This window comes from Sminthopsis crassicaudata, chromosome 3 (genome assembly GCF_048593235.1).
Source record: "Sminthopsis crassicaudata isolate SCR6 chromosome 3, ASM4859323v1, whole genome shotgun sequence".
Taxonomy (NCBI): domain Eukaryota; kingdom Metazoa; phylum Chordata; class Mammalia; order Dasyuromorphia; family Dasyuridae; genus Sminthopsis; species Sminthopsis crassicaudata.
The window spans coordinates 548,860,641-548,876,601 of record NC_133619.1 but is presented as its reverse complement, the minus strand read 5'-3'; positions in this window follow the sequence as shown (position 1 = coordinate 548,876,601).

The window sequence follows — 15,961 nt, the reverse complement described above, 5'->3', positions numbered from 1 at the left end:
ACATGTATACATGTATTTAACTTTTACTTTAACTTATGTAACACATATTGGTCAACCTGCCATCTGGGGGAGGGGGGCAGGGAGGAAGAAGGGGAAAAATTGGAACAAAAGGCTTGGTGATTGTCAGTGCTATAAAATTACCCATGCATATATATCTGGTAAATAAAAAGCTATATAATAAAAAAAAAGAATTGGCTTAAAAAGTAAAAATATTCATAATCAATTGAAAATAGAAATCTATTTTACCTAACAGGGAAGCAGGAGCTGAGGAGATTGAATTGGAGGCAAGATGAGGAAGATTGAGAGAAGGGAGGGAATATTGTGGAAGTCAGTAGACAGAAACAAAACCCAGGTGAGAAGGAAAAGAGTGAAAAGAGAGCACAAACAGGAGGAAAAATATAATGGAGAAAAATATACACAGTGAATATGAAGGGGATGAACTTTTCCACAAAATAGAAATGCATAACAGTTAATCAAAAACCAGAATACAAAAATATCTCATTTCTAAGAAACATACTTGAAGCAGAAAGACATACATAGAGTAAAGATAAGGCCCTGCAACAGAATCTATTATGCTTCAGCTGAAGAAACAAAAATTTTTTTTAAAAGCAACAGTACCAGTACCAGTCTCAGACAAAGCCAAAGCAAAAAGAAATCGAACTAAAAGAACTAATGAAGATAACTGCATCTTGCTAAAAGTTAACATATGATAACAATGAAGTGACATCAATACTGAACATATGTTAACCAAGTAGTATAGCATCATCCAAATTTTTAAAAATAATAACTATTTATTTTCAAAATACATGTCAAAATAATTTTCAACATTCATCCTTGCAAAACTTTGTGTTCCAAATTTCTCTCCCTCCCTTCACCTAGACAGCAAGTAACCTAATATATGTTAAACATATACAATTCTTCTATACATATTTCCACAATTATCATGTTGCACCAGAAAAATCATATTAAAAAGGGAAAAATGAGGAAGAAAACAAAAAGCAAAGAAACAACAAAAAATGGTGAAAATAATATGTTGTGATCTACATTCAGATCACAGTTCTCTCTCTGGGTGCAATTGGCTCTCTTTATCACAAGATCATTGGAACTGGCCTGAATCACCTCATTTTTGAAAGGTATAATTTTGTTGCTGTGTACAATTTTCTCTTGGTTCTACTCATTTTGCTTAGCATCAGTTCATGTAAATATCTCCAGGTCTTTCTGAAATCCTCCTGCTCTACCTTTTCTTATAGAACAATAATATTCCATTACATTCATATACCATAACTTATTCAGCCATTCCCCAACTGATGGGCATCCACTTAGTTTCCAGGTCCTTGTTACACTACAAAAAGGGCTGCTACAAACATTTTTACACACATGGATTCTTTTCCCTTTTTTATGATCTTTTTTGGGATACAGGCCCAGTAGAGACATTGATGGATCAAAGGGTTTGCTTTTGGGTATAGTTCCAAATTGCTCTCCAGAATGGTTGGATTGGTTCATAATTCCACCAACAATGTATTAGTGTCCTAGTTTTCCCACACCCCTCCACCATTTATCATTATGTTTTCCTGTAATTTTAGCATCACATCTGAGAAGTATGTAGTGGTGCCTCAGAATTGTCTTAATTTACATTTCTATGATCAATAATGATTTAAAGCATTTTTTCCATATGACTAGAAATGGGTTTACTTTCCTTGTCTAAAAATTGTCTATTCATATCATTTGACTATTTGTCAGTTGGAGAATATCTGGTATTCTTATAAATTTGAAGCAGTTGTCTATATACTTAAGAAATGGGCCCTTTATCAGAACCCTTGGATGTTTTTTCCTGGTTTCTAGGTCTAAGCCTGCCTGCATTTGGTTTTGTTTGTTTGTACAAATCTTTTTAATTTAACATAATCAAAATTATACATTTTGCATTTCATACTGTACTCTAGTTCTTCTTTGGCCATACTTCATTTTTCATGGATATGAAAGGCAGATTATCTATCCTTTGTTCTTCTAATTTGCTTATAGTGTCACTTGTTATATCTAAATCATGAACCCATTTCAATCTTACCTTGGTATAGCATATTAAGTTTGTCAAAGAGTGAGTTCTTATCCCAGAAGGTAGGTTGTATCTTGTGAACTTAACCTATTCCAATGATCCACTACTCTATTTCTTAGCTCATGCCAAATAGTTTTGATGGCCACTGTTTTATAATATACAGCTTGAATACATTTATTTTCATTTCTTCATTAATTGTATTAAATTTTTTGACCTTTTTGTTTTTCCAGTTGAATTTTGTTATCATTTTTTTCTAGATCTGTAAAGTAGTTTCTTGGCAGTTTGATTGGTATGGCACTGCAAAGGTAGATTAATTTAGGCACAATTTTTATTTTTATTATATTAGCTCAGCCTAGCCATGAACAATTTATATTTTACAATTATATAGATCTGACTTTATTTCTATGGAAAATGTTTTTTAATTGTATTCATACAGTTCCTCCCAAATACTTTATATTATCTAGAGTTATTTTTTTAATTATAGTTTTTATTTACCAGATATATGCATGGGTAATTTTACAGCATTTTGCCCTTCTTCCCCCGCCCCAGATGGCAGGTTAACAACATGTCCAAACAGTTGTTTTGTTGTACAAAAGGAATCGGACTTTGAAATAGTGCACAATTAACCTGTGAAGGAAATAAAAAATGCAGGTGGACAAAAATAGAGGGATTGGGAATTCTATGTAGTGGTTCATAGTCATCTCCCAGAGTTCTTTCACTGGGTATAGCTGATTCAGTTCATTACTGCTCTATTGGGATTGATTTGGTTCATCTCATTGTTGAAGATGGCCACAGTCCATCAGAACTGATCATCATATAGTATTGTTGTTGATGTATATAATGATCTCCTGGTCCTGCTTATTTCACTCAGCATCAGTTTATGTAAGTCTCTCCAGGCCTTTCTAAAATCATCTTGTTGGTCATTTCTTACAGAACAATAATATTCATATACCACAATTTATTCAGCCATTCTCCAATTGATAGGAATCCATGTAGTTTCCAGTTTCTGGCCACTATAAAGAGGGCTGCCACAAACATTCTTGCACATACAGGTCCCTTTCCCTTCTTTAAGATCTATTTGGGATATAAGCCAAGTAGTAACACTGCTGGGTCAAAGGATATGCACAGTTTGATAACTTTTTGAGCATAGTTCCAAATCGCTCTCCAGAATGGCTGGATATATTCACAATGCCACCAACAATGTATCAGTGTCCCTGTTTTCCCACATCCTCTCCAACTTTACACATTGTCTTTCCCCATCATTCTAGCCAATCTGACAGGTGTGTAGTGGTATCTCAGAGTTGTCTTAATTTGCATTTCTCTGATTAATAATGAATTGGAGTATCTTTTCATATGGCTAGAAATAGTTTCAATTTCTTTATTTGAGAATTGTCTGTTTATATCCTTTGACCATTTATCAATTGGAGAATGGCTTGAGTTCTTATAAATTAGAATCAATTCTCTATATATTTTGGAAATGAGATCTTTATTGGAACCTTTGACTGTAAAAATGTTGTCCCATTTTATTGTTTCCCTTCTAATCTTATCTGCATTAGTTTTGTTTGTGCAAAAACTTTTCAATTTGATATAATCAAAGTTTTCTATTTTGTGGTCAATAATGATCTTCTAGAGTTATTTTAAAAGGAATTTCTCATATCTCACTGCTGAAATGCTGATGGTTTGTGTGAATTTATTTGTATCTTGCAATTTTACTAAAGTTTTTAATAGTTTCTAATAGTTTTTAGTTGATTCTCTAGGATTCTCTAATATATATATACCATCATATTATCTACAAGGAGTGATAATTTGGTTTCCTCATTATCTACTCCAATTCCTTTAATTTATTTTTCTTCTTTTATGACTAAAGCTAAAATTTATGATACAATATTGATAGTAGTAGTGACAATGGGCAACCTTGTTTCATCCTGGATCTAATTGGGTATGCTTCTAGTTTATCCCCATTACACATGATGCTTACTGATGGTTTTAGATAGATGCTACTGATCATTTTAAGGAAAAATGCATTTATTCCTATATTCTCTAGTGTTTTTGATAGGGGTTTTTAATAGGAATGTTTTTTCTACATCTATTAATATAATCATATGATTTCTGATAGTTTGGTTATTGATATAGTCAATTATGCTAATAATTTTTCTCATACTGAACCATCCCTGCATTCCCATTATGAATCCTATTTGGTCATGATATATTATCCTAGTGATAACTTGCTGTGATCTCATTGCAAATATTTTTTAAAAATTTTTTGCATAAATATTCATTAGGGAAATTGGTCTTTAATTTTCTCTGTTTTGATCCTATCTGGCTTGGAAATCATTTGTGTCATAAAAAGAATTGGGTAGGATTCTTTCTTTCCTTATGTTCCCAAAAAATTTGCATAGTATTGGAATTAATTGTTCTTTAAATGTTTAGTAGAATTCACTTGTAAATTTATCTGGTCTTGGAGATTTTTTTCTTAGGGAGTTAATTAATAGCTTGTTCAATTTCTTTTTCTAAAATGGGACTCTGTTAATCTGGGCAATCTATATTTTTGTAAGCATTCATCCATTTCATTTATCAAATTTATTGGCATACAGTTGAGCAAAATAGCTCCTAATTATTGCTCTAATTTCCTCTTCGTGATGGAAAGTTTACCCTTTTCATTTTTGATACTAGCAATTTGATTTTCTGCTTTCCTTTTTCTAATCAAATTAACTAAATATTTATTTTGTTTTTTTCATAAAACCAACTCTTAGGTTTGTTTATTTGTTCAATAGTTTCCTTATTTTCAGTTTTATTTATCTTCCCTTTAATTTTCAGAATTTCAAATATGGCATTTACTTGGAGGGTTTTAATTTGTTCTCTTTCTAGCTTTTTTTTTTTATTTGCATACCCAATTCATTAATCTTCTCTTTCTTTATTTTATTCAAGTAAGCATTCAGAGATATAAAATTTCATGTAAGAACTGCTTTGGCTACAACCCATAAATTTTGGCATGTTATCTTATTATTGTCATTCTCTTGGATGAGATTATCAGCTGTGTCTATAATTTGTTTTTTCACCCTTTCATTCTTTAGGATCAGATTATTTAATTTCCAATTAATTTTTGACCTATTTTTACTGATCCTTTATTACATGTAACTTTTATTGCATTATGATCTGGAAAAGATGCAATTACTATTTCTGTCTTTCTGCATTTGATTTTGAGGGTTTTATGCTGTAACACATGGTCAATTTTTATGTGGGTTCCTTATACTGCCAAGAAAAAAAATGTATTTCTTTCTATCCCTATTCAGTTTTCTTCAAAAATCTATCATACCTAACTTTTCTAAAATTATATTTGTTTCCTTAACTTCTTTGTTAATTATTTTGTGGTTCAATTTATCTAATTCTGATAGAGCAAGGTTGAGATCCATCACTAATATAATTTTGCTGTTTATTTCTTCTTGAAGCTCTCTTAACTTCTCCTCTAGGAACTTGGATGCCATACCTTGTTGCATATATGTTTAGTATTAATATTACTTCATTATCTATGATACCCTTAGCAAGATGTAGTTTTCTTGCTTATCTTTTAAAATTAGATCTATTTTTGCTTTTGCCTGATCTGAAATCAGGATTGCTATCCCTGCTTTTATTTTATTTCAGCTGAAGCATGATGGATTCTGCTCACAGCCTTTTACCTTTACTCTGTAGGTATCACTCTGCTTTAAATGTGATTCTTGTAAACAACATATTGTAGGACTCTGGCTTTTAATCCATTCTGTTATCTGGTTCCATTTTATAAAAGAATATATCCCACTCATATTCACAGTTTAAATACTATCTCTGTATTTCCTGCCATCTTATTTTCCCCAAGTTATTCTTTTCTCTTTCCTTTCCCCTTTTCCTCCCCACCATTGTTTTGCTTCTTTATAATTACATGCTATTGCTCATTGATATATTATAATTTGCAATGGTCCAGTCTAGCTCCTCTGAAGGGCTCAGAATAATCCTTGTCAGGATAAGCAAGAGTCCTGGCCCCACGTTGCAGACGCCAATTTGTAACGTGCTGTTGTCTCCAGAAGCTGCCGGTCGCTCTCTGGGAAGAGATCTGCTGTGTCAACTCAAATCTCTCAGACAGATTCTTCTTCATGTAGAGAACCGTTGTCTCCAGACAGTTGCTGTTAACTCTGGTCCAGAGGAGTGACTTCCCTCTTTTATCCTCCCAGAGAATGGGTGTGGGATAATGCAAGGGCTTCTGGGAAAAATTACTTCAACCAATGAACTTGCTCCTCCTAAGCATGCAAGCTCTTCCCCTTTCTTTTGATTTAGAACAAAGGGTGGTCATGACCTTGAAACATAAATCCATCAATATGAGAGGCATTACACATAATTACATAGATTATATAAACACATAGTAACATAACACATGCTAGAAGCATGTAACAAATAACATGATCAAATAATCATAAATTGAGAATTTATAAATGTCCATAAGTCCATTGTCCATTAGTCTCATCTTATGTTATGAAATCCAATGATTCCTGCTGGTTTTTAAAGTTCTTTAACAGTCTTCTTATTAGCCATGCTCTTTCAGTGTCAGATGTTTCTTAGATTTTCTCCTTTGTTTTGAGGTCTTTCTCTTTTTCTGTCTCTCTCTGATGGACAAGGCGAATACGACTCGTTGGCACCCATCTGATTCCTTCTCCATCTGAAGAAATACAAGCAAACCCTCTCCCCCAGGCAGTTAACCTATCTGGTCCCTTCCATTCACCACTTTCTGGGTCTCTCCACATCACCTGGCGATTATCTAAGGATAGTGGAGCTGCTCACACTGGACACTGCCCTTCTGGTGGGTTATAAAACCTGTCTGCCAGAGCCAGTGCATCTTTGTCAAAAATTAGAAAATTCTCTCTACTATTGCCTGACCTTGAGGATTAAAAGGTATTCCAGTAATGTGTAATATCTTATACTGCGCACAGAAGTGCGCAAAATGTTTGTTTAGAACTACCGTGTTTCCCTGATAATAAGACACTGTCTTATTATTTTTTTGGGACTAAAAAACACCAGAGGGCTTATTTTCAAGGGAGGGCTTATTTTATCCTCCATCATGCCCCTTTTATCCTCCATCATGCCCATTTTAGCCTCCATCATGCCCCTTTTAGCCTCCATCATGCCCCCTGAGTGCTTATTTTATTCTCCATCGCTTACTGAACTTACCGAGTTTTTAGATGGTCCTGTCTCAGCTCTACTCCGCGGCGCTGCTCTCAGTAGCGCCAGCAAGCAAATCACCAGGGAAGAAGAGGATGACGCGCTCACTGCTGCAGCTCTGATTGGATGCAGCTCGGAGCGCGACGTGCGTTTCACCCGGGAGGGGAGGGCGGCGCTGCTTACTGAAGGTACCGCTACGCAGCATATAGCGCAGGGGATCACCATGATGACCGTTTTCATAGTAAGTTCGATAGGGCTTATTTTCGGGGGAGGGCTTATTTTAGCGGAATATTAAAGAGTATGTGGGTGTCTTATTTTCAGGATAGGTCTTATTATCGGGGAAACACGGTATATGCAGGTCCATTATCTGTTTTTATTTCTTGTGGCACACTCATAATTGCAAATGCTTGGATAAGGAATTCAGTGACCACTCGGGCTGTCTCTTTTGCTGTTGGCACTGAAAAAGTGAATCCTGAAAAGTATCTACTACCACGTGGATGAAAGACAGACGACCAAAAGATTTATAGTGGGTCACATCCATTTGCCAGATTTCACTGGGTCTCAGACCATGAGGATTCTTCCCTGGAGGGAGTGTGGGAGCATGGAAAGGAAGACAAGCTATGCAGCTTTTTACTATGCTCCTAGCTTCCTCTCTTGTGATTCCAAATTATAAACGTAAAGCTCAAGCAGCTTGATGATATTTAGAATGAGATTCTTGTGCTTCCTGAAATAAAGGACTACTGGCTAACATGGTTAGAAGGCTATCTGCCTTTGAATTTCCATCAAAAATAGGACCTGGAAGTCCACTATGTGAGTGGTCATGCAAGATATATATCTTGCCTGGATGTTTTCTCACTTGCTCTTGAAGTTCCTTAAAGACCTGATAAATATTAGAGGCTGCAAATTTTATTTGGGCTGTGGCAATTCTTTGTACTACACCTAGTGAATATGCTGAATCAGTAATTATATTTACGTCTCCTGGGTAATAAGTAAGAGCTAGCATGATAACAAATAATTCATTCTGTTGAGTGGACTGAAAAGGAGTCCTGACTACTCTCTTTATGGTTAAATCATGAGAGTATACAGCACAAATATTTTCTTTGGAGGCATCTGTAAAGATTGTTGGTCCTTTAAGAGGAACCTTAGAAACCTTTTCTTCAAAAATCCATCGGCAATTATGTAGTAGCAAGGTTATCTTTAATGGAGATCCATGTGCAAAATTTGGAGCAGTGGCCAATAAAATTTGCCATTCTGGGATGGTCTCACAGCACACATTAATTTGTGTGTTAGTATAGAATGTGTATATTTTTTCAGGACTTATTCCAGATAATTGTATTGCTCTCTTAATAGCCTTTAATAAAATCCTAGCCACACGCACTGGATAAGGAGTAAGGATTTGTTCTGGTTGTGCTGGGAGGTTCACCCACTCAATCACTCTGTCTCCTTGATGAAGGACTGCTGTGGGTGCCTCTTTTGTAGCAAAAACTGTTACTCTTTCAACCACATTGGATAAAACCAGTTCAACTTCTCTCAAAGCCTCTTGTGCTTCTTTTGTAAGCTGGCGTGGTGAATTTAAAGCACTGACTCCCCTTAAAATATCATATAGAGGTTGCAGTTGATTGGTAGTTAAGCCTAACACTGGACGCATCCATTGGATATCTCCTATTAATTTTTGAAAATCATTTAAGGTGTTCAACTTCTCTGTTCTTAAAGAAAACTTTTGTACTGTGAGTGTCTTAGGATATACTTCATATCCTAAATATTGAAAAGGAGCATGACTTTGAATTTTTTCTGTAGTTATATGCAGTTTGTAGTACTTTAGTGTTTCCATGGTCTTTTGTAGACATGCTTCTAACATTTGTTCCTCAGGTGCACATCCCAAAATATCACCCATATAATGTAACATTATTACTTTTGGAAAGTCTTTTCTTACTGGAGCAAGAGCAGCAACAACATACATTTGGCACATAGTAGGGCTGTTTTTCATTCCCTGTGGCAAAACTGTCCATTCATATCTTTTATAAGGCTCAGCCAAATTAACACTAGGCACTGAATCTTTTCATATCCTCCTTATCTAGAGGGATAGAATAGAAACAATCCTTAATGTCTATAACCCATAGAGGCCATTCTCTTGGCAACTGAGTAGGAGATGGAAGTCCAGGTTGAAGAGTTCCCATAGTTTCCATCTGTTCATTTACTCTTCTTAGATCAGTTAACATCCTCCATTTTCCAGATTTCTTTTTCACCACAAATAGTGGGGAATTCCAAAGACTTAGAGAAGGCCACAAGTGTCCTTGGTCAAGTTGTTCATTCACCATGTCTAATAAGGCCTGAATTTTATCACTTCTTAAGGGCCACTGTTCTACCCACACTGGTGAATCAGTCTTCCACTGAATAGAAACTGGTGAAAGTGCAGGTAGGCCTTCAACAGCAGCCCTGCCTAAAAAGCCAAAGTGCTTATTTGTAATCCTATCTGCTGTAAAATGTCTCTTCCCCACAGATTAATGGGGATTTTTTTAACCACAAAAGGAGTAAAAACTCCTGTTTCACCTTTTTTTCCTGAGGAGGGTCAAGCTTTGCCTTAGCAGGAGCAGGGCCTTTCTGAGGTAGATTCTTGTCATGCGGAGAAGAGGAGCATGGAGGACTAGCACCTGATGGACTGGACCTATTGGATGGGAGAGTCTTTGGCTTAGCAGAAGATGATGGAGATCCCGGCCCTGAAGACTCCACTCTAAGGCCAGAAGAGATTCTTCCATCATATTTTAGCATTTGCAAGGTATTATGATTAGGAGATAAGGACCTACTGTGGAAATCTGACCTCACCTTTGCAGCATCAGATTTCAACATTAGGGATTCACTAGCAGATAAACCTTCTGTGCCTCTTGATTTCTTTTGATCTGTAACAGTCCTGCTCAAACGTCCATCAAGCTTAGGTGACCGGCTTTCAATTCTGTGTTTAGAGGACAGGTCTGATTTTCCTGCTGGAGAGGCTGGTCTAGAGGCTAAAGAAAAATTTCCTCAATCACCTTTATTATTCTCAAGTCCATAATCAAATTCTTGGGCATTGTTACCTGCCCCTTTATTGAAAACTTCTACTGAGAAGGGGCTTGGAGGAGGAGTTTGAGAATTCTGATCCAGAATAACTGGATCATCACTTGCCTCAATATGTCTTCCCTTTATATAGCTCCTCCTCTCTTTCTTATCCCTTCTTCCCTTTTCCCTTCTATTACCTCCCTCTTTCCTTTCCCCTTTCTTCTTCTACTTTTCTATGATGAGACAAGTCTCTATATTAAACTAAATATGTCTGATATTCTCTTTTTGAGCCAAATCCAATGAGATTAAGTACACACAATGCTCATCTCCCTCCCTTAGTTCCCTCAACTATAATAGGTCTTTCTTTGCCTCTTCATGTGATGTAATTTACCCCATTTTACTTCCCCTTCCCTCTTCTTCCAGTATAATCCTTTTTTCCACCCCTAGTTTTTTTTAGTGTATATATATATATATATATATATATATATATGCATATATATATATATATGCATATATATATATATATCATCATAGTGAAGTCAAATTATACTTACAACCTCTAAGTATCTCCTTAAGATATATTTCTCAAGAGTTAAGCATTATCTTCTTCCCATATGGCAATATAAACATTTTAACCTTCAAAAAACATAGTTTTCTTCCTTCCTTTTTTCCAACAAGTATTTTACATTTTCTTCTACTTTTCTATTTTTTTTTTGTTTTGTTTGATTTATTCTTGATGCCTCATCGAGTCATTCACTTCCATTTGCTCAATTCTAATTTTAATGAATTATTTTCTTCAGTTAACTTTTTTGTCTCCTTTTGCATTTGGCCAACTAAACTTTTAAATAAATTGTTTTGTTCATTGGATTTTCCCCTATTTCACAAATACTGTTTTTCAAGAAGTTGTTTTCTTTTTCCATTTAATCTAAACTAATTTTTAAGGAGTGATTTTTTTCAGACAATTTCTAAACTATATTAAAAAGCAGTTATCAACAAAACTATCTGTTACTGGCTAAGAAATAGAGTAGTAGATCAGTGGAATGGATAAGGTACAAAAGATACAGTGGTAAATTACTATAGTAATCTATTGTTTGATAAGACTCTTGCCACTGGTGAGGGGATTTCAGTATTGACCAAAAAAAAAACTGCTAGGGAAACTGTAAAATAATATGGTACAAACTAGGTATAGACCAATATCTTACACTGTGTGTGAAAGTAATGTCACAATGAGTACGTGATTTAGATATAAAGAGTGACACCATAAGCAAATTAGGAGACCAAAGTATAATCTGTTCCTCAGATCTATGAAGAAGTGAAGAATTTATGGTATTACTAAATGTAAAATAAATAATTTTGATTATATTAAATTTAAAAGGTTTTGCACAAACAATACTAATATAATCAAGATTAAAAAGCAGAAAGCTGGGAAACAAGTCAGTGTTCTATATTGACATCAGATCCATACTGACCATAAAAAAGAAAAAAGGATCCACATGTACAAAAATATCTATAGTAGTTCTTTTTGTGATGGCAAAAAATCAGAAGTTGAAGGAATAACCATTAATGGGGAATTGCTAACCAACTTATGATGTATAAATATAATGAATATTAATGTGCAATTAGAAATGATGAGCAGACATATTTCAGAAAAAAAAACCTGGAAAAATTTGTATAAATTGACCCAAAGTGAAATGAGCAGAACCAGGAAAACATTGTACAAAGTAATACCAACATCACGTGATGACCAACTATGAATTACTCAGCTCTTCTCAGCAACATAGGGATCCAAGACAAGTAAAAATGCAGATTGAAACATATTTCTTTTGCACTTCCTTTATTTTTTGTGGGTTTTTTCCCTTTTGGTCTGTTTCCTCTTTCCCTACTATGATTTATATGGAAATATGTTTTACATGATTGCACATATATAATTTATTTTAAATTTCTTACCATTTTCTTACCATTTCAGGAAAAAGGGAGGGAAAAATTTGGAATTCAAAATCTTGCAAAAATGAATGCTAAAAATTGTCTCTACATATAATTAAGGGAAAAAAAACATAATGCTATTGAAAATAAAATGTTTGGTTTTTACTTGAACCAACAATATAATATGTCTACCTCATGATGAGGTTAATATTGGGGGTACTTAAATGAAATTAGGTTTAATTGAGGTCTAGTGGCAGGTTCAGGGTACAGAGAGTCAAATAGAGCTCCTCTGCAACCCTTTTGAATTCAGCGCAAGAATACAGAGTTAAATGAGGTCTAGTAGCAGCACAAGAGTCCCCTTGTAAAGGAAATTACAGACCCAAAAACCTAGATTGATAAAAGAGGTTTATTATGGGGTTTGGAAGTAAAGTTTAGTTACTAAAGTTGAAGGTAGAGATAAAAGACACTGGAACCAGGGTTCAAGTGGACAGAGATCTTTTGGCTTGCCAAGCATGGCATAGGTGCCATGTTTGAGACCTCTGCAAAGAGAGGACTCCAGCTTGGCTCTTTTATAATAGGGGGCTTTGTCTACAAGCTGAAAGGGACTTGTGGTTGAAGTCCCAGGTTGGCTCCGGGCTGGGTTTCAGCCAGGGTTAGAATTTGAATTGAATTTATTGAGTTTTCAGGACTGAGCCAGATAACAAAGATGAAACTGTTTGTGCTTAGGGTGGAGTCCCCTCCAAAGTCCAAGGAGGTTTTTTCCTTTAAGGATTTTTCAGAGTTTTGGGGTTTCCATCACTCAGATACTATAATTCAGATAATCACAAACTTTCCATCATTCAATGCTTGCCAAAGGCTCAATTACATATTCAATACTGAAGAGAGACAGTATAATGGATATATTACATATTCTTTCTTCTGTATTTTCCTCATCTCCAGCCTGTATTAAGATCAGTAGAAAACAGATTATCTGGACCCTGTCTTCTCAATCCCATCTAGAAATGCCTTCATTGGATTCCCTCACAAGATTGTGTCTTCAAATTTTATTCTTAAAAAAGCTTCCTTTGGAATAGTTTCTCTGACTTTTATAAACTACCATGTTACCTGAAGTCCTTTAGGTCACAGGATTTCAAGCAATACATTCATCCTTGAATTGAATTCCAGGGAAGAGTTTGTTTCTACAATTGGGATTATTTCTTTTTGCCTTTTCTTCTTTTGGACCTCTAATTAAAACAGCCACTTTCTGCTGCTAAAGCAGACCAACCATCCTGAACCTTAAGGTTTTAGGTTTACCTAGAGCACTGACACACATATTAAGTGATTTGCCCAGAATCACCAAGGTAATATCATAGAGTCACAGAACAAGATCTAAAGCCGAATTTAACTCCCAAATATAATAGCTATTAGCAGCAGGTACTCATCTCAGAAGTCTAGTAATATCTATTCCCTCTGCTGCTTTTAAATGATATTATCATTAATAATAATAATACTCATTTTCATTATCCTGAAATGTCTTATTTTCTATTAGGATGAATTTTGCAAGCTGCTTCAAATCCTCTTGCTATAAATCCTAAATATATATATATATATATATTTTTTTTTTCTTTTCTTTTCCTCTTGCTATAAATCCTAAATATATATATATATGTATATGTATATATATATATGCATATATATATACACACATATATATATTTTTTTTTTTCTTTTCTTTTCTCTTCTTTTTTGCTTAGGACTTAGGATTTCATCACCATGGAGAACTCCCAGTACAGAAACTATTGCCACCTCATCATTCCAATGCAGAAGAGAAACTTAACAATCACAGAAAGTTTCCTGAACAAGTTTCCTAGAAGATGACTTGCCTATAGACACAGTTACAATAGGGGGAAAGTAAGCAGTAACTTTTATTAAGTATCTACTATGTGTCAGGTACTTTAATGTTATCTTATTTGATCTTCACAAGGATTCCACTGAGAAAGTGCTTTTATTATCTCTATTTTACAATTGAGAAAAATGATTCACCTAAAATTATACAAGAAGGAAGAATCTGATGCTGAATTTGAATTCAAGTCTTCCTGTGCCCTCTCTGCTCTATCTGCAGATACAGACCGATTTGCTATTTTCCAGAGGCAAAAATGAACCAAGTTTTTGTTGATTCCAAAGTTGGCCCATTATTATCAATGCCTGCCCTACCTTACATAATAAATAAGAGTTTAAAATGTGACTTTTCAAAACATGGGCGATGCTTGATTACTATCTTGGGATCTATTGATGTGGAGATGCCCTTAGTCAATATCGATTACAGATCATCCATGCCTTCTAATTCCATGAAGTTCTAGTGTATTTTCTCCTATAGATCTCTAAACAAGATCTACACAACATACTATCAAAAAATGCTGAAGGACTTTGAAAATGTTAGAATGTGCTATAAAAAGCACATGACTGTGTGTGTATTTAATATGTTTATTTAATATCATTGTCCTGACACACTCCTAAGACTTGAATTTCCTTGTAATAGACTCAGAACAGAGATCTGTAGCCCAGTGTTTTAAGTCTTTGTAAAAATACCTTTTTCAAGTCAGCCAATATCCGACTTTCCCAGACACTCCATCAAGTATACTTCTACATATCTGTCTTTACAAGGGACAGTAGGAAGAGGGGGAGAGAATAGCCTAATCTTTACAAGAATAAACACCTCTTAAGGCCATGAAGTCATCATTCCAAAACTCTTCTGCCAATACAGACTAGCCTTCTTAGGGCCTTATAGATGCCTGGGGTACCAAGAGGTTAAGTGATTTGCCCAGTCACAAAGCAGTAGGGATTAGAAGTAAAATTTGAACCCAATCTTACTGACATCAATGCCAACTTTCTATACACTGCTGCATGCAACCTTACCTGGATCTCTAAACCAAATCACTATTTAATAAGATTTCAATAAAACTCACTCATAAATAAAACCCGTAAGTTATAAAAAATTATTTTGCAATTGTCCCATGATTTCTGTGAAATTAAGGCTGATGTGGGGTGACTCCATGCTTATGTTCCCCTCTCCTACAAGTTATGTCTCTAATTGAATAGTCTTATAAACCTTTACTTATGTTGTCCTTTGAACTTCAAACAAATTTTCATTTTTTGACTACTGACATTCACTGAGGACAGAGTGACTGCCTTGTTGAAAATTGGAATGGTCTCAGTTTCTATGAAATGATGCTGTTCAACAAAAGTAAGACCAGTCTTTGACCCTTCATTCTCTGACTAACTTCTCTCACATTAAATAACAATATCTCATCATATCTTAGACTTTATCCTAACATATTAATGATTTTCAAGCCCTCCTATCATTTCCCCTCTGATCTCTGCCAAAGAAGTCTTCACCAAGTTCCAACCTTCACTACTAATTAATTTTTCCAATTTGTATAAATCATCTTCCCTTCATCTTCTCAGTAAAAGGTATTAGAACTGCCTTGAAAAAGAAATCATCAAATATTTTTCCAAGTTTTAATTCTAAGTATCATATAATGAAAACATCACAGTTGTAATGGAAAGATTTCTTCCCTGTACTCTTTATTAAGAAGATAAACAGAAATATGCTGTGTAATGGGGTACTATTTATATAATGCTTAATTTTTCAGTGAAGTTATTTAGCAAATTGTGGAATCAATATTTCATGCATTTTAAAATTTAATTTAATATTCAGTTTATAATAAACACTGACAAGCAGAGCACTTCACACTCCTTAAATACTTCCCTCCTGCACCCTGACCCCAA